This window comes from Schistocerca nitens, chromosome 1 (assembly GCF_023898315.1).
Source record: "Schistocerca nitens isolate TAMUIC-IGC-003100 chromosome 1, iqSchNite1.1, whole genome shotgun sequence".
NCBI lineage: Eukaryota > Metazoa > Arthropoda > Insecta > Orthoptera > Acrididae > Schistocerca > Schistocerca nitens.
The window spans coordinates 217,572,204-217,595,889 of NC_064614.1; the positions used below are offsets into that span (position 1 = coordinate 217,572,204).

Genomic DNA, 23,686 nt, shown 5'->3' on the forward strand with positions numbered 1-23,686 from the left:
TTGCCAGTCATTAGATTACAGTCGTTTTCAACGAAAGGAATTCTAAACAGGAAACAAAATAGCTTCATACACCGAAAATACTGCTGAGCTTAAACTTTTTTAAACATGCACATGAGAAAAGATAAATATTCCCCTCTTGCAACTGAAAGGAGAAACTTTATAAGATAAAAATTTTTTTGCCTCTTCTTCTGTCCCCCACCCCCTCCCTCAACGTGTACAAACGCAAGATATTTCATTAACATTCAGAGCACCAATATGTTCACAGTTTCTTGTAAAAGCAACCCAGTACAAACGCAACTTCCTCAGATTTACAAATAAGGTAAAGAAGCACGAATTCTGTTGCTGCTGGACCATGAAGTTGTTTTTGTATGTCAGTCCTTAAAACAGGTGGAAATTTAAGTTCAGGAGTACACTATTTGTTAAGAAGTGTCATGAAATGTACAATTCATTGATTGCAGAAATCTCTCAGAACAATGTGTGTTGGTCAACTAGCGCCAATAGTTTCACATTTTCCTGTGTCTGGGAGGGAGACACCACCTTTATGAGTGTGCCTGCAACAGACCTGGCGTTCCCCGTGCCTAGCTAACGTGACGTCACGAACAACCGCCGAGGCCTTCCTTTGAGTCGGTGTTGGGTAGGCACAGCAAAATTAAAGTTCCTGATTCGTTTCTAAAATGTCTTTCTCCGCTTAGAGGCCTCATTCTTAAGATTTTCTTGTTTAAAAATCACTCGGTCGATTTACTGTGGTCGTTGGATTAGTAGACCCTGCTGGTTCGATAAAATCACTTCGTGCCTGGGACAGCAAGTATTAAACGCCGGAAGATGTAGGAGAACATTTTGTCTCTCACAAAAGTTGTTCCCCATCACGTGATCTATCACCCCTAGTCGTTCGATGGAAATTGTGGTTCTTGTTTAATTTCATAGCTGACGGCTTTCTCATTCATTATTTTGAAGGGCAACGATTATGTCAGATTAACAGGGCCACTTTACAGAATGAAAAGTTCCAGGGCAACTTTACTTACATACTTCTAGGTGAAACAACATCCCATATACCCTTGCAAAATCCTTTCATCCGTCACTTCAATTTCCATATTTTTTCTAAGCCATTTCCACAGCTTCTGTTTTCCTTCTGTGTTCAGTTTATGTGGCATACTCTTCTTCTTTCTATCCATAACATTACCCAAGTACTCGACGTTTTGCTGCAAAATCGTTATTAATAGAACGAAGGCAAGCTCTAACCTCAACATTGTTTTCTCAATCGCTATTTAACAAGCATACTACAGTCAAAAAATTTTTACGTACAGGCCTCGAAATTAACTGTGTATAATATCTCAGAAATTAATTGCTGAAACAGAATCTGCGACATTTGCAATTTATACGTTTACATTGGCACTCTATGTCCGTAGTAGGATGTGTGTTAAATAAGAGTGGGAAAAATACAAAAATGAAACATTCAAACATTCCTGAAGTATTGCATTGTCTGGAGCAACTTTGATGTTGACATGGCTCTAAAATCTAACACGCCATTGCTATGCATTTTAGCTGTAACTGACGTCTCCTCCGAAACACCTAAAATGATCAATTTATTTAATAAGCTCTTTATCATTTTGTCTTAATAAAGAAATTCTAGGTTACTGTAGGCTGTTACCAAAAAACTATAAGCAAAGACTTTATTCTGCTAAATCTGTATTTCCAGAAACCATACTGAATTCTGATTTGAATTCTTTCTTCTGCAGAGGAAGCGCCACTCCTGGTGCGGGTTGGAATATACAACGCCATTCAGAAGTCGGAGTAACGGTATGAATCTTCTACATATCCACTTCATTACTCATCTTTACATTAACTAATATAATTTCCGTCTTGATTGCATTTCATTTGTATAAACTATGGAATCAATGCGTTTCGGCTTAGGCCATCATCAGGAATCATATTAAAATGACATCGACACACAGTATCTCGTCAGATCCCTGTTTAAATTCGGTCGTTTTCCTTTTAATGTGAATCCTGATAACGATTTGAGCCTGAACCTGTTACCTTATGTCATTTATGAAAATGAAAAGCAGTCAAGACGGAAAATTACAGTATTTAGTGCTATTATGAGTACAGACTCTCATAATGATTTTACGTCATTTATTGACTTTGAAATGAATGATACGTTTTTTAGTGTAGCACTGTGCATTTCTATGTGAAGGGGCTGCGACAAAAAACACATAAGGAGACTATTTCACCCTTGTAGATAATACAGAATTTAAAAGGAAATTTACCAGATCATTTTCTTCCCAGTTTCCCTTTTTAAGACATTTTATCACACTCTGCGCTTGTTGAGCTTAATGATGTGGCGTGGAGTACGTGCCAACACAGAAAAATCTCTTGCGCCTGAACAGACTTTCAAAAGCGTAGTTTAAGATCCCATCCTTCACTTCGATGCGCTCCGTTTCAGATCAACATCTGGATGAGCTACTCCAATTGACTATATGAGATGTTTTAGGGGGAATAGTAAATATTTTAGACGACAGTATAGGCTAAATTAAACAACAAAACAATTCATATAACGTGTCTAGTTTCCATTGGTTACATAGATAAGTTTGCATTTCGAGTGTTGGTACTCCAGTTACTACGAGTTTATTTATCGATTGTTATTTTTTTTTTAAATTCATGTGGTGAAGTTGTGCTTGAATTTCCTTAACTGAACTTTTCAACTCTGACTGTTAGTGTGATCTTTGATCAAATATACCGTAACTTTTAAACATTGTACCACAGCGTTTAAGCGTACCCTATGTATCTGCAGTTGGTGAGTATACCGATATGGTATTTGTGTGCGGGTCTTGTAATGGGAAACCCCGCTACTGCTTGTAAAGAATACGGTAGAAGATTTTCTTACCGCAGAGTACCAGACCGAAGAGTGTTTAATCGTGTTTTCACTGAGTTGCTTGACACTGGTACAGTGGCCAACTCTCATACTTAATCTGAACGTACAAATAAACAGTGTGTAGATGAAGCAGAAGATATTATTCAGATGATGGTATGTAGTCCTTCAACAAACACACGCAGAATTTCTACACGTGTCGGTATTTCACAAAGAAGAATGTGGCGGACATTACGTATGCACTGCGTCTATCCCAATCATTTACAGCAGATTCAACGCCTTCGAGAAGGGGATGAAGATAGAATATTGAAATTTTGTCGTTGGCTAATCGTTAATTTCCGAGTAATTTCATCAATACTCATTCTGATGAAGCCACTTTCACTCATGACCGTGGCAGTAACACTCGAAACTCATATCGATACACCGACAAAAAGCCAGTTGCCTACGGGGAGACAAATTATCAAGAAAGCTTGTCCGCAAATCTGTAGTGTGGTATTATACAGGGTGTTTCACAACTCATGTTACACACCTATAGAAGTTGTAGAGGAGACTCAGTAGATCAAGTTTTCCATGGAAGCCCATGTCCGGAAACGACATCAAACGACGCTACAGAGCATCAAAGGTAAAGGCGCCGACCCCTGTAAGTGTATGTATATACAGGGTGATTTCGTGATGATGTTTCGAATTGTCAAGGGTGATGGAGAATGGTGTAAATGTATCGGTTTGAGGTAAGGTCCCATGTACCGGAAACGAACGACGCGAAGTTATAGGCAAAAACCGTTCTGATACCTTCAACAGTGAATCATGTATACCGGCACAGTTGTTGCTAAGATTTATGGTAGGCAACTTTCAAAGGTGATAGTACGGACCAAATCAGGAAAAAATATCTAGCAAACATAGCCACTAAATCTCATACTTTAGGAGCTGCGAGCACTTGTTCAGTAGAGGACATGTGTTTTACAGTAGCGAAGATGAACAAGTGCTCAAACCTCCTCAGGTAGGCATTTTAGAGAGAACGTTTACAGGAAATTTTTTCCTTGCTTGGTCCATACTACCAACCCTGAATATCGCATACAGCGCAATTTTAACGACAACAGTACCAGCACATGTACTATACCGTCCGAGGTATCAGAACGGGTTTCGCCTATAACTTCGACTCGTCTGTTTTCAGTACGGGGACTCTTACCTCAAATTGGTACATTTATCTTTCTCCAACATTCTTGAAAATTTGTAACATCATCATTCACAGGTTGAGACGCCTGTAACTTTGATGATCTGTAGCATCGTTTGATGACGTTTCCGAACATGGGCTCCTCTGCAAAACGTGATCTATTGATTCCCCTCTACAACTTCTAAAAGTGTGTAACAAGATATTAGAAGACAGTAACTTGTTTTCGAAAGAACAGTTACTGCTGATGACTGTGCAGCTTTTCCCTGGAATAAATGATGACTAACTGACAACCTCAGATGCCGACGGGTCTTGTTGTTATACCTCGATGTGGACAGCTGAAAATGTGTGCCCCGACCGGGACTCGAACCCGGGATCTCCTGCTTATATGGCAGACGCTCTATCCATCTGAGCCACCGAGGGCACAGATGAACAGCGCGACTGCAGGGACTTATCCCTTGCACGCTTCCCGTGAGACTCACATTCACAACTGTCCACAATTCTACATATGTATCGTACCTTATAGACATTTTCAGCTGTCCACATCGAGGTATAACAACAACACCTGTCGGCAGCTGAGGTTGACAGTTAGTCATCATTTATTCCAAGGAAAAGCTGCACGATCATCAGCAGTAACTGTTCTTTCGAAAACAATTACTGTCTTCTAATATATAGTTAAAGGCTACCCAGCCATTGACCTTCGTCTCTGCGAATGCGCACACGTTGCCCAAACTCTTACGGGAATCGCCAATGCGTGCGCGAGTAATGAGTGGGTGGGCAATTGTCTATAAGGTATGATACATATGAAGAATTGTGGACAGTTGTGAATGTGTCTCTCACGGGAAGCGTGCAAGGGATAAGTGCCTGCAGTCGCGCTGTCCATCTGTCACCGAGGGGTGGCTCAGATGGATAAAGCGTCTGCCATGTAAGCAGGAGATCCCGGGTTCGAGTCCCGGTCGGGGCACACATTTTCAGCTGTCCACATCGAGGTATAACAACAACACCTGTCGGCAGCTGAAGTTGTCAGTTAGTCATCATTTATTGTGTAACAAGAATTGTGAAACACCGTGTAGACAGTCATTATACTTATGTTACCGCATCATCCTACAGGACAGAACGAGTTCCAGCATTACTGAGAGAGATTGCTTTGGCTACAGGGATAGATTATGAATAGTACCGACGTCACAAAAGAACGCAAAGACAACCTCAGACTGGCTATATATTGTATTCTCAGGAGATTTCGAATGTGCATTAAGGTCAGAGGTGCACTTTATGAAAATCAACTTTGAACTTTATCATCTGCCTTTACTTAACACCTACTGTCAGTATTTACTTGGGTTAGCATCTGACAGTTCTACCTACGTAATGGATAAAAACTGGACGCATGTTACGTGCACGGTTTCTTTCGAATTAGTACGAAGCGATGCTACCATCTACGTCAAAGTGTCACCGGATATATGCGCCGGCCGCTGTGGCCGAGCGGTTCTAGGCGCTTCAGTCCGGAACCGAACGAGTGCTACGGTCGCAGGTTCGAATCCTGCCTCGGGCATGGATGTGTATGATGTCCTTAGGTTAGTTAGGTTTAAGTAGTTCTAAGTCTAGGGGACTGATGACCTCAGACGTTAAGTCCCATAGTGCTTTGAGGCGTTAGAACCATTTTTGTCACCGGATTTTCTGTGAAGTCTTTTCTCAGGGGTCAATAGCACACTTTTGCTTTTCAACATGGGACCATCATTGTCGAGACTTTTCTACTTTTCTTTGAAACTTCAATGCCTTTCACTTCCTTGTAAGTCATTTGCTTCTAGGTAAATGTTTCTTTAAAAATTCCCCTTCCACATCTCCAAAAAAAAGTCGTATTCTGAATCAGACTGCAACTAAATACTTTGTCTACTCGTTGTCGAATACTGAAGCGAATAGTTAGTGACAGCCGCAGCTAATCTGCTCGTATTGACACGTGAAACGGATTGATCGGCGTCACTGGTACATATCGTTTCATTTCTCATCGTTCTCAATAGTTTGAAACCTGTGTAACGCGACACTGATGCAACTCATTCTCTCACGTAGTCTTCCATTAAGAGATGCTGATGTAATTCTCCTATAAAGAAATACTGTCAGTAAACAAGGAGCCCACGTCATGCTTGTGTTTACGCTCCTCCCCCCCCCCCCCTCGCCCCACTTCCTCATGGAGAGGAGATAAATTTTAATTAAGTAATTTCAGTCGCTTCCACCGTTCTTTCGGTGCTCTCAATAGCCTGACAGCTCTGACCGACAGGCTCTCCATATATTATGTCTGTTATCACTCGCCGCATCACTGCCCCACGCAACTGCTATTTTTAGGTGCTCCGCTAATCTCAATATCGAGTTTATTTCTGACGGCTGTTTTACTGTGTTCTCTGTTTCTGTTCGTAGCAGTCTTGCATATGCGCACCTGTTTCAGTAACACCATGATTTACGCGCTCTGGAACAAGTAAATATCGCCACTAGGAAGACACGTGTGCTCCGTAATTACATTACCACTCTGTGGCGTATCAGAAAACGTACGTTACATAACTTGTGAATTTTCAGGAAATACTTCTTGGGACACCTTTCTTGCAACATACTGCTTATTATTTCGAGCTAATGAATCGACCATGACTGATAAAACGCAATAAATTTTGTAATTTGTCGTCAGCATGTTGCTTTTCGAACTTTCATTACTTGTGCTACTAAACACATCTGTTGGTATTGCGCTGTCTATATGGATATGTATAAATATTCGCAGTGTTCATGATAACAATATATTAAGAAAGCTGTCACACAGGAATCGAAATAAAGATTTCCGTTTATTCGTTACTCTTACCTAAAGAGGCCCTATAATCATCTCACTGAACATTTCCACTTGAGTTAAGACAAAGAAAATGCTACAGATAAATTTAAAACTACTCACATTCCAAATAAGCTTCGTTAAGATTTCGTAAGTACACTCCTGGAAATTGAAATAAGAACACCGTGAATTCATTGTCCCAGGAAGGGGAAACTTTATTGACACATTCCTGGGGTCAGATACATCACATGATCACACTGACAGAACCACAGGCACATAGACACAGGCAACAGAGCATGCACAATGTCGGCACTAGTACAGTGTATATCCACCTTTCGCAGCAATGCAGGCTGCAATTCTCCCATGGAGACGATCGTAGAGATGCTGGATGTAGTCCTGTGGAACGGCTTGCCATGCCATTTCCACCTGGCGCCTCAGTTGGACCAGCGTTCGTGCTGGACGTGCAGACCGCGTGAGACGACGCTTCATCCAGTCCCAAACATGCTCAATGGGGGACAGATCCGGAGATCTCGCTGGCCAGGGTAGTTGACTTACACCTTCTAGAGCACGTTGGGTGGCACGGGATACATGCGGACGTGCATTGTCCTGTTGGAACAGCAAGTTCCCTTGCCGGTCTAGGAATGGTAGAACGATGGGTTCGATGACGGTTTGGATGTACCGTGCACTATTCAGTGTCCCCTCGCCGATCACCAGTGGTGTACGGCCAGTGTAGGAGATCGCTCCCCACACCATGATGCCGGGTGTTGGCCCTGTGTGCCTCGGTCGTATGCAGTCCTGATTGTGGCGCTCACCTGCACGGCGCCAAACACGCATACGCCCATCATTGGCACCAAGGCAGAAGCGACTCTCATCGCTGAAGACGACACGTCTCCATTCGTCCCTCCATTCACGCCTGTCGCGACACCACTGGAGGCGGGCTGCACGATGTTGGGGCGTGAGCGGAAGACGGCCTAACGGTGTGCGGGACCGTAGCCCAGCTTCATGGAGACGGTTGCGAATGGTCCTCGCCGATACCCCAGGAGCAACAGTGTCCCTAATTTGCTGGGAAGTGGCGGTGCGGTCCCCTACGGCACTGCGTAGGATCCTACGGTCTTGGCGTGCATCCGTGCGTCGCTGCGGTCCGGTCCCAGGTCGACGGGCACGTGCACCTTCCGCCGACCACTGGCGACAACATCGATGTACTGTGGAGACCTCACGCCCCACGTGTTGAGCAATTCGGCGGTACGTCCACCCGGCCTCCCGCATGCCCACTATACGCCCTCGCTCAAAGTCCGTCAACTGCACATACGGTTCACGTCCACGCTGTCGCGGCATGCTACCAGTGTTAAAGACTGCGATGGAGCTCCGAATGCCACGGCAAACTGGCTGACACTGACGGCGGCGGTGCACAAATGCTGCGCAGCTAGCGCCATTCGACGGCCAACACCGCGGTTCCTGGTGTGTCCGCTGTGCCGTGCGTGTGATCATTGCTTGTACAGCCCTCTCGCAGTGTCCGGAGCAAGTATGGTGGGTCTGACACACCGGTGTCAATGTGTTCTTTTTTCCATTTCCAGGAGTGTATTTTTCTGTAAAATTTCATTACATATTGTTTCATCGTGTCATAAGTTACTTGCACTTTCATCTAGTTTAATAGCTGCTTATTCATCCACATGTCTTTAAAAAAAGATAAAAACAGTATTACAACATAGTTAAAATTTTGCAGTAAATCGTAGTAAAAGTTAGCAGAATCACTTATGCAGGTACATAATTACTTAAAAGTCTAATATTATTATAAAAGTCTTATATTATTTAAGGGGCAATCATATGAAACCCAAACACCCGCCACAACAGGGCGGATGGAGTGGTTCCATTTACAATTAACCACCACACAAGTCAAGACAATTGTCCCACTGGAAGATGATACTATCAGTTCCTTGACTCAGGACAATGTGTTTTATGGACCCCCCCCCCCCCCGCTTGGGAGTTCAAAATGGGCGCAATTTGTCACGTGACAAATCAGTTGTGATATTCACGAGGAAACGTAGTAGTGACTTCTCATGTGAACTTCAGGCTTGGTTCGTACTCATTCCCTGTTCTGCCGCATGCCAAGTTCCTCTGTGCCTACCTCGACAGCAAACTCATGTGGACGCGACGTGTTGCTGACGAGGTGGATAACACTGAATATTTTGCGTATGCTTTCCCGAGTATGGTGAGGAACAGAACCGATTTTGCTCTTGACTCTGTGTAAGGTTTTGATGCGTTCTGTCTTAGATTACGGTAGCATTGTCTATGGTACTTAAACGCAATCAACTCTGTGCAAGCTCTACGTCATCTATTACAGAGTGATTCGTCTTGTCCTTGGAGCCACGAAATCAACGCCCTGCCCGGCCGGAGTGGCCGTGCGGTTCTAGGCGCTTCAGTCTGGAACCGAGCGAACGCTACGGTCGCAGGTTCGAATCCTGCCTCGGGCATGGATGTGTGTAATGTCCTTAGGTTAGTTCGATTTAATTAGTTCTAATTTCTAGGCGACTGATGACCTCAGAAGTTAAGTCGCATAGTGGTCAGAGCCATTTGAACCATTTGAATTCAACGCCATACTAGTGGAATCATCCGTCATGCCTTTGTCTATAAGACGGCAGATGTTGTCTGATATTTTTGTCCTCAGTCGATCTTCGATATTTGATTGTGCCTCTCTTAAGGCTATGCTTCGATTCTGGAGCCTCCCACATGCACCCCATGGACGACAAATGAACAGAACTCCTTTATTAGTTCGCAGCTATGAGAAATGGCTTCATCTCTTTCCACTCGTTCTACAGGACGCAAAACTCTCCTGTTTTCGTTTTTCGTTTAGTCTGTTCTTCATTCCAAGCCCAGTGGCATACGCGCCGTCCGATTTCCGAAAGGAGACCAACATCACTCTTGACCTGTAACATTTTCTTAGCATACAATGGCCGTAGTACGCTCATATCTATACGGACGGTTCTAAATCCGAGGCGTGTGTCGGATGCGTCTTCTTTGGCCTTCTAATGGCACCTACCAAATGTTTGCGCTTCCTCCTGAGTCTTCTATCTACACGGCGGAGCTACTGGCCATCACGTAAGCTGTTCATTATGGTACCCGGACATTCAAGTTCGCCCTGATACTTTCGGACTCTCTACGTGTGCTGCAGAAATTGCTGTTTGATAAACAGACCGACAGATATGTTCTGGACGTCTTGGCAGCCATTAGAGACTCGCAGGCATTGGGCATTGCCGTCAGATTACTCTGTATCGAAGGGCATTCTTCATAATTAAATGGTTCAAATGGCTCTAAGCACTATGGGACTTAACATCTGTGGTCATCAGTCCCCTAGAACTTAGAACTACTTAAACCTAACTAACCTAAGGACATCACACACACCCATGCCCGAGGCAGGATTCGAACGTGCGACCGTAGTGGTCACGCGGTTCCAGACTGAGGCGCCTAGAACCGCACGGCCACACTGGCCGGCTCATTCTTCATAATGAAACTGTTGACCATCTTCCCAAGAGGAGAATCACAGAAGGCCAGTTTCGCCCAACACCACACTCTTATACTGACTCACATCGACGATACGAAAGGATGCTCATCGCGCTTGGAACTGTGAATGGCATGTCTCTGAGCACTCTAAGACCGACCACCTGGCGGCCATACAACCGAACATCTCTTCTCGACCACGGTTCGCCTCAGTGCAGCTTCGTAGACGTCCTGGCCGACCAGAGTGGCCGAGTGGTTCTAGGTGCTACAGTCTGGAACCGCGCGACCGCTACGGTTGCAGGTTCGAATCCTGCCTCGGGCATGGATGTGTGTGATGTCCTGAGGTTAGTTAGGTTTCAGTAGTTCTACGTTCTAGGGGACTGATGACCTCAGAAGTTAAGTCCCATAGTACTCAGAGCCATCTGAACCATTTTTAGACGTCACGAGACTTCTATCGCTCGCAGGAGACTACGACACGGGTGTTACCACGCGCATCTATATCGGCTGAAGATTAAAAAATCTGGACACTGCGATAAGGACACAACGGCAGTAGCGGATCACAACCACATCAGATTGGCATCTTCCAAATACATGACTGCACAATCAGACTTTTATAAGTAATTGGGTGCGAGAGGGTACCGCCTCCATACCAGTGTTCCTGTTTTACTCCACCGTTTTGATAAATATAGCTTGCTCACAGACTATTTGAAAGCCACCGGCATCCAAATTTAATTTATGAGTTGCCCAGGTCTTAATTTTCACATGACATCAGCCCGGTTCGTAATCGGGAACATAATTTTGTGTTTTAATTTGCGTACAGACCTCTATTTCAACATTAAATTTCATTCTTGCTCTCTTATGCATTTATGTCACTGCTCCACTGGCACTATTGTACATACGTTTCTCTTCTATTTTATGTACATCTTTTTGTATGCTAGATTTCTCATATTGTTATATGATATTTGAAATTTCATTGTTCAGCTATTCTTGCTCTTATTGTGTGAGATACAGGGTTTGCACTTCCACGTTTTGTCTTTTACTATAAGAGGTCACGCGTGTTTGTCATAATGTTGCTGCATAGTGCTGTTTGTAATTCTACTCTCTAATTGCGCTTTTATTTTACTTTAAGCGCGTGTTTGTATGGTAACTTCGTAATTTTGTGCTATTTCGCCTTTTTACGATTACGTTTCTTTGGCGCTGTTGGCTGTACGGTCCTTGTAACCCAAAACCAAAACAAAAAAATTTTAAAAAATCCTTTGTTGTAGATCGTGGTCAGCTGATGACAGATCCAAAACCTCACCCATTCTTGCACTTCCCTGTCTGACTGAAACCGACGTCGCCAAAGATGTGAAAATCGCACGGCGAAAGAGCCGGACTGTACGGGGGATGTTGCGGCGTTTCCCAACGAAATCACTGAAGCGTAGCTTTCGTCAGACTTGCAGTTTCGGGACAGGCATTACCGTTCAACAGAATACTTCCTCTGCTCGTCGGGTTCATCGAGCGTGGAACCAAAATCAACGCACAGCGCTATAACACACTTCCCAGAATCTGCGACACGTTATAAAGTCAGGAATGCCAGGAACGCTGTCGGGCGGAATCGTCCTGTTTCAACAAATACTATGAACCTCAGAGCAAGTAGTGAGATTGCATTGACGAAGAAACATAAGTGGCATCATATTTTTGCGTGAGTTTAAAGTCTTGCATAAGTGGAACTCAACATCGACAATATTTATTTTTGAATGCGGAAAACACAGAGCTGACAAAAGCCGTGGGATAATGAAATGCACGTACACAGATGCAGGTATTGTCATGTACGCTGGGTATAAAACGGCAGGGCAATGACGGAGATGCGGTTTGTACTCAGGTGATTCATGTGGAAAGGTTTCTGACCTGATCATGGCTGCACGATGGGATTTAATAGACTTTGAACGCGGAACAGTAGTTGGAGCTAGAAGCATGGGCCATTCCATTTCGAAACCTGTTAAGGAATTCAGTATTGGTTCAAAAATGGCTCTGAGCACTATGGGACTTAACATCTGTGGTCATCAGTCCCCTAGAACTTAGAACTACTTAAACCTAACTAACCTAAGGACATCACACACATCCATGCCCGAGGCAGGATTCGAACCTGCGACCGGAGCGGTCGCGCTGTTCCAGACTGAAGCGCCTAGACCGCACGGCCACACCGGCCGGCAATTCAGTATTACCAGATCCACAGTGTCAAGAGTGTGTCGAGAATACCACATTTCGGGCATTACCTCTCACCACTCAAAAAGCCCGCTGCTGTGGCCGAGCGGTTCTAGGCGCTTCAGTCTGGAACCGCGCGACCGCTACGGTCGCAGGTTCGTATCCTACCTCGAGCGTGGATATGTGTGATGTTAGGTTTAAGTAGTTCTAAGTTCTAGGGGACTGATGACCTCAGATGTTAAGTCCCTTAGTGCTCAGAGCCATTTGAACCATTCTGAACCACTGACAAAGCAGTGGCCGATGGCCTTCACATAACGAGCGAGAGCAGCGGCGTTTGCGTAGAGTTGTCAGTGCTAACAGACAAGCAACACTGTGTGAAATTACCGCAGATATCAATATGGTATCTACGATGAACGCATGCGTTACGACAGTGCGACAAAATCTGGCATTAATGGGGTACTGCTGCAGACGACCGGCGCGAGTGGCTAGCAAAGCACGACGCCTCCTTTAGGGGCTCTCCTGGGCTCGCGACCATATCGATTGGATCCTAGGCGACTGGAAAACCGTAGCCTGGTCACATGAGTCCCGATTTCAGTTGGTAAGAGCTGATGGTAGGGTTAAAGTATGGCGCACCCACCACAAAGCCTTTGTCAACAAGGCACTGTGCAAGCTCGTGGTTGTTTCATAATGGAGTGGGCTGTGTTTACCTGGAATGGACTGGGTCCCCTGGTCCAACTGAGATCATTGACTGGATATGGTTTCGTTCGGCTACTTGGAGATCATTTGCAGCCATTTGTGGACTTCATGTTCCCCAACAACTATGACATTTTTATGGATGACAATGCATCATGTCATCGGGCCACAATTGTTCGCGATTTGTTTGAAGTATATCCTGGACAGTTCGATCGAACGATTTGGCCACCCGTAGAATATATGGGACATAATAGAGAAGTCAGTTTGTGCACCAAATCCTGTACCAGAAACACTTTCACGATTACGTACTGCCATAGAGGCAGCATCGGTCAACATTTCTGCAGGGGACTTCCTACGGTTTGTTGAGTTCGTGTCACATCAAGTAGCTTCACTACGCTGTGAATAAGGTGGGTCGACACGATATTAGAAGGTATAACACGACTTTCCACCTCAGTTTATTACGAGTATACGTAGTACCGATGAATACGTTGTGATATACACTACTGGCCGTTAAAATTGCTACACAAAAAAGGATTGCAGCTGATAAACGGGTATTCATTGGACAAATGTATTATACTAGAACTGACATGTGATTACATGTGATTCACGCAGTTTGGGTGGATAGATCCTGAGAAATCAGTACCCAGAACAACCACCTCTGGCCTTGATACGACTGGGCATTGACTCAAACAGAGCTTGGATGGCTTGTACAGGTACAGCTGCCGATGCACCTTCAACAATATACCACAGTTCATCAAGACGTTTTCAATTGGTGAGAGATCTGCAGAATGTGCTGGCCAGGGCAGCAATCGAACATTTTCTGTATCCAGAAAGGCCCGTACAGGACCTGCAAACGCGGTCGTGCATTATCCTGCTGAAATGTAGGGTTTCGCAGGGATCGAATGAAGGGTACAGCCACGGGTCGTAACACATCTGAAATGTAACGTCCACTGTTCAAAGTGACGTCAGTGCGAACAAAAAGTGACCGAGATGGTAACCCATGGCACCCCATACCATCACGCCGGGTGATACGCCAGTAAGGCGATGACGAATACACGCTTCCAATGTGCGTTCACCGCGATGTCGCCAAACACGGATGCGACCATCGTTATGCTGTAAACAGAACCTGGATTCATCCGAAAAAAAGGCGTTTTGCCATTCCTGCACCCAGGTCCGTCGTTGAGTACACCGTCGCAGGCGCTCCTGTCTGTGATGCAGCGTCAAGGGTAACCGCAGCCATGGTCTCCGAGCTGATAGTCCATGCTGCTGCGAACGTCGTCGAACTGTTCGTGTAGATGGTTGTTGTCTTGCGAACGTCCCCATCTGTTGACTCAGGAATCGAGACGCGGCTGCACGATCCGTTACAGCCATGCGGATAAGATGCGTGTCATCTCGACTGCTAGAGATGCGAGGCCGTTGGGATCCAGCACGGCGTTCCGTATTACCATCCTGAACCCACCGATTCCATATTGTGCTAACAGTCATTGGATCTCGACCAACGCGAGCAGCAGTGTCGCGATACGATAAACCGCAATCGCGATAGGCTACAATCCGACTTCTATCAAAGTAGGAAACGTGATGGTACGCATTTCTCCTCCTTACACGAGGCATCACAACAACGTTTCACCAGGCAACGCCGGTCAACTGCTGTTTGTGTGTGACAAATCGGTTGGAAACTTTCCTCATGTCAGCACATTGTAGGTGTCACCACCGGCGCCAACCTTGTGTGAATGCTCTGAAAAGGTAATCATTTGCATATCAGAGCATCTTCTTCCTGTCGGTTAAATCTCCCGTCTGTAGCACGTCATCTTCGTGGTGTAGCAATTTTAATGGCCAAGAGTGTAGGCTACTGGTCTGTTTTGTTCTTCTGTACTCTTCTCATTAGAACAACATAACCCAGATATATTTTCAGAGCTCCAAATGACTAGGAGATAAGTCGGACTTCGGTTTTTATTTTTTTCCCCCCGGTATTACACTGCGCCATCATCACCGGTAAATTAAGGGTCTAAAGAGGTTCATGAAGTTGTCTGCTATGTCTAATGTATATTACCCATTTAAAAAGTAGTCGTAACTTATTGCATCGCTCGTACCAAAATAAACTCCAAAATCAGAGATGGTGGTGTGGCCTCACCCTGCATACCTCATCCAATGTCTTTAGGATTGCTGTAGTTCATTTGCTCATTATTGCATAACAGCGTCAAAAAAATGTGTTCACTGTTCGACGACGCGTTGCTTTTCTGATGTTTCACTAGCCTTCAACTTTTTATTTGTCCATCTCCATAGCCGAGAGGTCAGTTCGGCTGACTGTCGTTTGAAGGATCCGGATTCGACTCCCAGTACTCTCAGGTACTTTTTCTTGCAGAGACACTCTGCCGCCTGGTGGCAGCTGAGGAGTTGCTTGACCGAGTAGTAGCGGCTTCAGGTCACAAAAACTGACAACGACCGGGATAGCGTTGCACTGACCTCACACCCTCCATCCCACATCCGCCGACTTCATTACCTGAGGGTGACACGGCGTTGTTCAGGTGTTCTTCCGAGTATTCTTTCGGTGAGTTCATGGGTTCTGTTTCATATACAGTAGTAAAATATATAAACGAAACAAAGATGAATGAGGAACCACTAAAGTCATCAAATGAGCCCACAATTGTGTCCAAATCACCGAAAAGCCTGCCACGTGTCTCCACCTGCGGAAACTTTAAACGATGAAGTGCTGCGTCAGTTTATTTAACATGCCCCTAGCTTCCATCACGCACTTCAACTATTCCGAGACAAATTCTTGAACCTATAACTGGGAAGAACAGAATATATCGAGAGTGGCTACTTAAAAGTAAACTTGCAGGCTTTCTAATTATAAATGATGAATGGATGTGGTGTGATGTGGCCCTCAACTACACACCCTCAGACTCAGTGTTGAAATATTAATATTTTTGGCTGGTTTCGTTGTCTAGGGGCTGGGATACGTAGTTGCCGCATCACCAGCCAAATACTGCTGAGTCTACGATATACAATATGAATATACACACGAAATGAATGGTCGAAGGTTCCTATCACTCAGCTATCGCGAATGTAATGTAGAAATTTAAAAATAAAAGATTGCAATAAATAAAATCTGCAGGTACTATCTTAACGACTTTAAATGATGAGTACGACAGTAGAAGTACTTTTGAGAATGTCGTATATTTCTGCAAGACACTTATTGGTGTCGATGGTCCAGCAATTAAATAAAATATAAGTTGAATATTAGTGAGACAATAGATTCCTACTGCCGCGCGGGCTTAGCCGAGCTGTCTTGGGCGCTGCAGTCACGGACTGTGCGGCTGGTCCCGGCGTAGGTTCGAGCCCTCCCTCGGGCATGGGTGTGTGTGTTTGTCCTTATGATAATTTAGGTTAAGTAGTGTGTAATCTTAGGGACTGATGACCTTAGCAGTTAAGTCCCATAAGATTTCACACACATTTGAACATTTAGATTCCTACTGCATGTAATTAGTTATGAATGACAAAATAGCTCGCGAGATATTCACTTCTAAACGCATACTACGTCTTCACTGTAGAAACCTTGGAAATATCACAAGTTCACAAGTCCGCACTCCGGAGTATTTCTCTCACGACCACGTGCAAACTGCTCCACATTTCAAGTCTCCGTCGCGCCGTCGCGCCCAGCACCTCCCGTGTCCTGTGCCGTACCGTGCAGAACTCTCTCTAAACGATGCTCTTCTCCCCATTCACGAGCGCTGTGATTGGCTAGAGCGCTCCCACCACGTCTTCAAGCCAACGCACATTCACAAACACTTTCTAAATACTGGGTTTACATTTAAATAACTTGAACTTAAATAAATATTCCTACGGCTGGACCATAAACACACACTAACATACATTATTAAATATATAAACATATTAAGTAAACATATATCAAAGGAATAGCAAGGAAAAGTAGGACAGTAGCCTAATGTCTATGTGCTTTCTAAAACACAGTAAATATAGTATATATCGGATATAAACAAAGACATAGATGAATAAATATATTTATAAGCATGCTGCTACCGTTTTTTCGTGTAACTGTGGAGTGCTTATGGCCTGACGCGATCGATAGTAATCGGCCACTTTGACCTCCAATAACTCATGTACTATTCAAGTTACATGCCTGTAATTTATGGCAATTTAGGTTTACACTAATATCCTAAATCATATGAACCGTTTAGATTTTGTAAGTTCGTTGCTTGGTGTTACTTTTATAATTTATAATATATACGTCGTGTGATGAGATGTGGAGCCTAACACCTTGTCCTCTACTCGTGATATTACCGTCCTTCGTCCACTTTCCGGAGACTCTGTTCTGCTTACATATTTTGCGTATCACGTCACGCGTTACGACACCACCAAGCGGCATTAAATCTTGACGTGAACACTGGTGACACATTGAGGTGCCAAAAGTCATGGGGTACCTATTAATATCGTGTGCATCGTAGTGCAACACTCGACTGGGCATGGACTCAACAAGTCGTTGGACGTCCCCTCCAGAAGTATTGAGCCATAATGGCCGTCCTCAATTGCAAAAGGGCTGCCAGCGCCAGAAGTTGTGCACGTAGTGATCTCTCGGTTATGTCCCCTAATTGTCCGATGGGATTCATGTAGGGCGATTTGGATGACCAAATCATTCGCTTGAGCGGTCCAGAACTTCTTCAAACCAATCACGAATGATTGTGGCCTGGTGACAAGGGGACTGATGACCTCGGAAGTTAAGTCCCATAGTAGTCAGAGCCATTTTGAACCTGGTGTCACGACATCGTTGTCTGGGAACATGAAGTTCACAATGGCTGCAAGTTGACTCCAAGTACCCGAGGATAACCATTTCAAGTCGATGATTCGTTCAGTTGGACCAGAGGATCCAGTCAATTCCATGTAAACACATTCCACAATATCATGAAGCCACCACAAACTTGCGCAGTGCCTTGTTGACAACTTGAGTCCAAGGTTTCGTGGAGTCTGCGTCACACTCGAATCCTACCATCAGCCACGGTTTTCCAGGCGTCCAAGGTCCAACCGAGATTGTCACAAGCCCAGGAGAGGCGCCGCAGGCGATGTCGTGCTGTTAGCAAAGGCACTCGTGTCGATCGTCTCCTAACATAGTACGTCTCAAACTGATTTCTGCTGTTGTTTAATGCAGCGTTGCTTGTCTGTTATCACTGACAACTCTGCGCAAACGCCACTGTTCTCGGTCGTTAAGTGAAGGCCGTCGCTTACTGCGTTGCCTGTGGTGAGAGGAAATTTCAGAAATCTGGTAATCTCGGCAGACTCTTGACACAGTAGATCTCGGTATACTTAATTCCTCAATGATTTCCAAAGTGAAATGTTTCATGCGTCTAGCTTCTACTACCAGTCTGGCAGTTCCCGTCGTGCGGCCATAAATCTTTCCACATGAGTCACCTGGAGTACAAATGACAGCTCCACCAATGCACTGCTCTTTTATATCTTGTGTACGCAATACTACCACCATTTGTATATGTCGGTATCGCTATCCCATGACTTTTGGCAGCTCTTTGTAATGTTTTGGCTCGTCAGCGTAGATTAAACAAGTTTTCGTAAAGAGTCGCCGGCTTAACTACTCTGATGTTATAGTTCGCAAGTCGTTTCTGGCGTGAGGTGTTGGACTCACATGTCATCCTTAGCAATAATTAGAATTACAAATCCAGTGGAATTAAGAGTATATGCTCGAAATACATGTTTTCTCTGTTTCTGTCGATGAGAATGCAATTCACATGGCACCTAAACTGTACAAAGCTTCCCCATACATATCCGGGATGTAAAATATATCGTACTCCTGTTCACATTTCTTCGGGCATAGCTACTTTATACACCTCCTATAAACGATCTTCCAGTGCCACTTTATGTTCGTTCTTTATGTATGCTTCAGCAGTTGTTAATTTTGTGATGTTTTCCAGTTTGATCTTCTCCAAGGGATGCACTCAGCTATCCGTATCGAATCTGTTGGAAATGCAATGACAGAATCTCTATTAAGCACTACGAACTCCGGGTTAAATTTTGTTGACGTAAATCGTCTGAAACAAATTATTTTATAAAAGAACAGCACTTCAGTGTACCGAGCGAAGTGGCGCAGTGGTTAGCACACTGGACTCGCATTCGGGAGGACGACGGTTCAATCCCGTCTCCAGCCATCCTGATTTAGGTTTTCCGTGATTTCCCTAAATCGCTTTAGGCAAATGCAGGGATGGTTCCTTTGAAAGGGCACGGCCGATTTCCTTCCCAATCCTTCCCTACCCCGATCATGAGCTCCGTCTCTAATGACCTCGTTGTCGACGGGACGTTAAACACTAACCACCACCACCACCACCACCACTTCAATAAGACATAACGCATACTTCAAAAAGCTGCGTAAACAAATTTGTTCTGTAAATCAAGATGGCACTCGTGTTTTTCTGCAGTGTGTAGCAAATTAACGGAAACAAAGTTCGTTGATACGTACGTTTTCACTAGCACTCTTAAAAATGCAGTAGTCCATGCTACGCTGCGCGAGTGGCTCCCTGTAGTAAGAGTGACTGTAACACAAACCAGTGAAACTGAATACATTTTCAAGCATACTCTCACAAATTATATGCGGACAGTTCCAATACAATGTATCGCGATAGTCTCTCTCGACTACATACTGAGTATGTATAATATACTTTTAGTCAGATTTTGAAATGGTGTTCACATATGCAAATACTTATAAGTAATATTTCTCATTATAGAGTAACGCTGGTAAAAGTTCGTGTACTTTAGTGAATAAATTGTGAAATAAAATAAATCTTATTTGCTTTACTGAGATCTCTCTCAGTCACAGTCCATATGCCAACATCCCCAGGATTGCATTCCTTGTAGTAAAAATTGTAATAGATGATAGCCAAACAAGTTTGACTTTTCCAGGAAGAACCACTTTTTTTGTATTCGCACAGTTTCTTCCGTTCTCACTTGCGTTTTCCTTGTGTTGTCATATTTAATGTATTTTGATCAAATTCTCCATGGCATGCCTCGTTTCGCTACTGTTTTTGAAGTCTTGGGCTGTCATATCCCAAAAACGTGGAAGGGCCTGAAAATCTTCAATCACTTTCATGTTGTCTGCATGCCAGATAAGTAGAAACTGGATCGAAAAACTTACAGACTACACAACCAGCCGCATAACATCGTCGCACGTTCCCCGTTAGATGGGTAGTCTGACGCTGGCGACGTTCATATTGCGACGGTCGCGAAACATGAGAAAACCATCGCAGAACAGCCTTGGATCCTTTATCGCGACTCGTGTTCCGCTATTTTGTCACTAGCTGTGTACGAGGTTCAGTCCGTGAAAAATCCTTAAATGGTCATTAACTAGACGCAACTGCTGCTTTAATCTATTAAGTGAGGTGTTGATATAACTATATGCCCATGAAATTGAGCGTGTTACATCTGTTATACTGTCACATATTTAAACAATTTGACTAGGCATACATTGTGTATATCGGTACAGCCTGTCCCATAAAAGTTACTGTACGATGGAAGCAGTACACATATGACTGTGACTGTAACTCATTTCACACTAATTCGTGTGGCTGTATGTAAGCTATTACTTTCATGCATTTTGTTCTCTGTTACTGCAACTGTGGTTATATCATGCAACAGTTGCTATTAAATGCGACATACAGAACACCTGTTATATCACATGTACTTACCATAGCAGACGACACACAGCTTATTGATTATAAGATACTCGGGCATGGATGTGTGTGATGTCCTTAGCTTAGTTAGGTTTAAGTAGTTCTACGTTCTAGGGGACTGATGACCACAGATGTTAAGTCCCATAGTGCTCAGAGCCATTTTTGATTATAAGATACTAGTCACTATCGTTTTATGCCGACCTCTATGACCATGTTTGGCTGTACCAGTACACAGTGATAAGTTTTGTAGTTATCTCTATGTGGTATAAATCTGCTCACAGCGTTAACGCCTATTATACTTTTTACCTTAAGCCAAGCGGTTCTAGGCGCTTCAGTCCGGAACCGCGCTGCTGCTTCGGTCGCAGGTTCGAATCTTGCCTCGGGCATGGATGTGTGTGATGTCTTTAGGTTAGTTAGGTTTAAGCAGTTCTAAGTCTAGGGGACTGATGACCTCAGAGGTTAAATCCCATAGTGCTTAAAGCCATTTGAACCATTTTATCTTAATGAGTGCACTACCTATTTTATAGATGGGCGATTTCATTTACTTTATGATTTTTTTTTTCTTTTCTTTTTTTTGGGACCAAACAGCTGAGGTCATCGGTCGCTAAGCTTACGCACTACTTAATCGAACGGAAACTAAATTACGCTAAGGACTAACTTACGCTAAGCACGACACACACACCCATGCTCAAGGGAGGACTCTAACCTCCGACGGGGAGAGCCGCGCGGACCGTGACAAGACACCTAAGACCGCGCGGCTACCCCGCGGGCTTTCATTATGATATCAGGTAACTCTGTACAAATGTGAACCATTCATGTTTTTATCACAGGTGGTTTTCGTAGTGAGTAACATAAGTGAGCTATGTGATACTTTTATTTTCAGTGTATACTTCTTTGTTTCATCACCCGACGAAAATGTATTTCGCATAACGTGGTGCTGTGAATGTTTTTATGTAAATATGTGAGATTCACAACGTGTGTGTTGTTCTTAATATTCACTTCAGTTAACAGATTCGTGACAGTTTATGCTTTTAATATTACTTATATATTTTATTAGGTATATAGGGACCTTACGATGGTCAGACGACTGAAAACAGTTGTGTAAATAAAGTATTTTATTAGCTGCATAAGACAGTAATACAGAAACATCTACACAACCCCACCCTCACGCCAATTAATGATAAGAAGCATATACGCAGCCCCAACCTCACACCAGTTGACGCTAAGATTTTAAACTAATTGGTAGGGGTGAACGGCCACCAGGGTGCGCCAGCGGTGTTGGGGCAGGTAGAGCAACTGCCGCTAGCAAGCAACTCCAGTGGCGCCCGTGTCAACACCACGAGCCAGGTCAACAGCCCGAGGGGCTCTTCCGCGAATCGCTAGCAAGCAGGTGGCAGCAGGTACACGCAGCCCTGCCGTGCCCTACTACGCAGAGGTGTTACGTGCCGTGAGTACTGAGAAACAGTTAATTTACGTTTGAAGGGAAATTAATGATTAACGTCCCGTCGACGACGAGGTCGTTAGAGGCGAAGCTCTAGCTCTGATTGAGGAAGGATATGGAAGTAAATCGGTCATGTCCTTCCCAAAGGAACCATTCCACTACATCCTTTTAGTGATTTAGGGAAGTCATAGACAACTATTATCTGGATGTTCAGACTGAGAGTCGAAAAAAAACTATAATTCGGATTTTCGGACTGAGATGCGAATCACACTACCCCTGAATGCGAATCCGGTATTAAAATCAAGACGTCACTCGGTAGACAAAGCAGAGTATTGGGGAAGGACGAAGATCTAACGAAGACATTTAGTTTATCAATTTTTTATCCAGTTACGTTGGAAGCGAAAACATAGGTACAAAGATAGTAACTACGAAGAAACCATGGGTAACAGAAGAAATAATTCAGCTGTTCGATGAAAGAAGGAAGTACAAAAACGTTCAGGGAGTTTCAGGATTACAGAAATACAAGTCGTTGAGGACTGAAATAAATAGAATGTGCAGGAAAACTAAGACGAATAGCTGAATGAAAAATGTGAAGAAACCGAAAAAGAAGTGATTGTCGGAAGGACTCACTCAGCACATAAGAAAATCAAAACAACCTTCAGTGCAATTAAATTCAAGGCTGGTAACATTAAGAGTGCAATCGGAATTCCACTGTTAAATGCAGAGGAGAAAGCGGATAGGGGTAAAGAGTAAATTGAAGATCTCTATGAGGGGCAAGATTTACCAGATGTTATAGAAGAAGGAGTCGATGTGGAAGAGATATGGGATCCAGTATTAGAATCAGAATTTGAGAGAGCGTTGGTGGTCTTACGATCAAATAAGGCAGAAGGTATAGATAACATTCCATCGTAATTTCTAAAATCATTGAAGGAAGTGGCAACAAAACGACTATTCACGTTGGTGTATAGAATGCATGAGTATGGAGACATATCATCTGACTTTCGGAAAAATATCATCCATATAATTCTGAAGATTGCAAGAGCTGACAAGTGCGAGAATTATCGCACAAACAGCTTAACAGCTCATGCATCCAAGTTGCTGCCAAGAATAATATACAGAAGAATGGAAAACAAAACTGAGGATATGTTAGATGGCGATCAGTTTGGCTTCAGGAAAGTTAAAGGCATCAGATAGCCAATTCTGACGTTGCGGTGGATAATGGAAGCAAGACTGAAGAAAATCGAGACACGTTCATATGTTTTCTGGACATAGAAAAAAGTTCTACAATGTAAAATGGTGCAGGATGTTCGAAATTCGGAGAAAAATAGGGGTAAGCTATAGGGAG

General features: G+C 43.9%; 1 protein-coding gene and 1 non-coding gene across 2 annotated transcripts in view; one reads left to right on the plus strand and one right to left on the minus strand.

Annotated features, from left to right (window-relative positions):
* LOC126245997 (somatostatin receptor type 2-like) overlaps positions 1-23,686 on the plus strand; it is a 1,701,965-nt gene that overhangs the window by 1,098,538 nt on the left and 579,741 nt on the right. Inside the window, exon 5 of the mRNA XM_049948361.1 lies at positions 1,737-1,797. The gene's annotated coding sequence lies outside the window, so the exon portion shown is untranslated. The remainder of the gene's footprint in view (positions 1-1,736; positions 1,798-23,686) is intronic.
* Positions 4,384-4,458, minus strand: Trnai-uau (transfer RNA isoleucine (anticodon UAU)). The gene has a single exon. It is a non-coding gene; the product is annotated as a tRNA-Ile (tRNA).